Source organism: Pipistrellus kuhlii, unplaced genomic scaffold (assembly GCF_014108245.1).
Source record: "Pipistrellus kuhlii isolate mPipKuh1 unplaced genomic scaffold, mPipKuh1.p scaffold_m20_p_35, whole genome shotgun sequence".
Taxonomy (NCBI): Eukaryota; Metazoa; Chordata; class Mammalia; order Chiroptera; family Vespertilionidae; genus Pipistrellus; species Pipistrellus kuhlii.
Window position 1 is genome coordinate 3,285,671 of NW_023425535.1, and position 2,764 is coordinate 3,288,434.

Sequence of the window (2,764 nt, forward strand, 5' to 3'; positions counted from 1 at the left end):
GGCGACGACTCGCATCATAACTGCCCTGGTCAGAACAGTGAGTTGGTTAGAGGAGAGGACTCTCCAGTGTCTTGTTATTGATAGTGATTTGTTCATATTGATTGTATTTGTTAGTTTGATTCTTTGTCATCACCATCTGACACACTGAGAGCAGAGTTTGGGGGGAAAGGTATCTGATTTCACTGACTCTTTAAAGAGTTGAACCATGAAGCATAAAAATAAGCAGAAACATCTGGAAGACAAAACTGCAAGAATGTCAAGAGGTATGTGTTACACACATTCAGGTACTGTTTTCTAAAGAAAGAGAGAGAGAGAATTCCTAGTTTGGATGATGGAGGGAGAGAGTGAGCAAGTGAGGAAGGAAGAGGGAGGATGGAAAGAAAGAGGAAGGGGAGTGAGGGATGGGTGGGAGAGAGAAGAAGAGAGAGAGTGAAGAGAAGGGGAGAAAGAAGAGAGAGAAGGGGAAGAGAGAGTGGGTGGTGGAAAGGAGGGAAGGAATAAGGGAGGGAAAGAAGGAGGGAGAGAGGAAGGAAGGGAGGGAAGAAGGGAGACAATGAAAGACGGAGATAGATGTTCACATGTTGAGGGCCCAGGGAGTCTGAGAGTAAACTCGGATGCCCGAATCCTTGTCACTGTGGTTTAGGACGTGTGCTACCTAAACCTTCTCCCTCTGGGTTACTCTGTTAGATACATAGTGGTTGATTAGTATAATATTTCTTAGAAAATGTATTTCCCTGTATTTGATTTCTGCCTAAAGGCATTGGTAAAGTAAATGTTGTTAGTAGTTTTCTAATAGTATATTCTCCTGTTAATAAAGAACAAAGTCTGGTTCTTAGAGGTGCGGGGGGGATGGAGAGGGGGAGATGGAGGGACTTTGAACTCATTGTGTAGTGATGAGAGCTTACTGTCAGATAGAAATTATTTACACAGAAGTTAAAAAAAAATTTTGTTTTAGATTATGAAGATGTAAATGTGGGCCTCTTATGTGAAATATAAGAAAAAATGGGATACACACACACACACAGACACACACACACACACACACAAATAAAACAACCATTAACAATGATGGTTAAGGAGAAAGTTTGGCTCTTTCTGAAAAATGGAAAACTGGAATATTTTGGTTACTACGGAGATACAAGTAAACAAGTAACTAGTATATGGAAAAACCGTTGGGCAGGGGTGGGAGGGGGACAGATTGAAGCCAGCCCCAAAGTTCTAATGGTAGCTCACATTACTCAAGAGGACTGATATTTCCAACTTTGGGATTTCTGCATTCTCTAGGGGACTTTTAAAAAAGGCTGACTTCATTTCACTTTCAAAAAATAATTGAACATATTTAGAGACGTTATTGAGCATAAACTATGAGACAAGCAAATGTACATTCACACCTTTTCACATACACACACACATATAATATAAATAAGCCAGGGAAAATATGATAAGCACGGGGTGGGATGGGAGGTGTCCCTCAGCCCAGCCTTCACCCTCTCCAATCTGGGACCCCTCGAGGGATGTTAAGCTGCCTGTTTAGACACTATCCCACCGGAACAGGGTCTAAATGGGCAGTCGGACATCCCCCTCACAATCCAGGACTACTTGCTCCCAACTATTTGCCTGCCTGCTTTCCTAATTGCCCCTTACTGCTTTTGCCTGCCAGCCTGATCACCCCCTAACCACTCCCCTGCCAGCCTGTTTGCCCCCAACTTCCCTCCTCTGCAGGCCTGGCCACCCCTACAGGATTGATCGCCTCCAACTGCCCTTCCCTGCTGGCCATTTTGTGGTGGCCTCTTTTGTCCATATAGGCGCAGGATCTTTGACCACATGGGGGCAGCCATGTAGTGTGTTGGAGTGATGGTCAATCTGCATATTACTCTTTTATTAAATAGGATACAGGCCTGGTGCATGGGTGGGGGACAGCTGGTTTGCCCTGAAAGGTGTCCCAGTTCAGAGTGGGGGTTCCCTTGGGGTGTTGGGTGGCCTGGGCGAGGGGCCTGTGGTGGTTTGCAAGCTGGCCATGGTCCCCTGGCGACCCAAGTGAAGGCCCTGGTATCTGGAATTTATTTACTTTCTACAACTGAAACTTTGTAGCTTGGAGCAGAGCCAAGCCTCCTGCTTGCTCCATGGCTGCAGCCATTTCTATTTGGATTTCATAATTGAAATTTGTATCCTTGAGTGGAGGCCTAGGCAAGTCAGGGCAGGTGGAAAGCTTGGGTTCCGTTGCCAGGGAAACTCAAGCCTCTCAACTGTTCTCTGTGGCTGCAGCCACCTTGGTGGGGGTTAATTTGCATACTTGCTCTAATTGGCTGTGTGGGCATGGCTGGTGGGTGTGGCTTTGAGCAGAATGATGGGTAATTTGCATATTACTCTTTCAGTAGGCAGGATTGTGTAAATGTACCACACAGTTTTTTAATTCATCTGTTGATGTGAACTTGGGATGTTTCCAGATCTCGGCTATTGTAAATAATGCTGCAGTGAACGATAGTGCATCTGGGTGCCCTTTTCGCCACACTGGTTGGTTGTTGATTTATTAATGGTTATCATTATGGCAGGTATGAGGTGATACCTCATTGTAGTTTTTAAAAATTGATTATTAGACAAAGGAAAAGAGGAAGAGAGAGAGAGAGAGAGAGAGAGAGAGAGAGAGAGAGAGAGAGAGAGAGAGAGAAAGGAAACATCGATAAACTGCCTGCTGCTTGAGCTCAAACCAGCATGAAACCCACAACATGGGTATGTGTACTAACCAGAAATCAAATCCAACCAA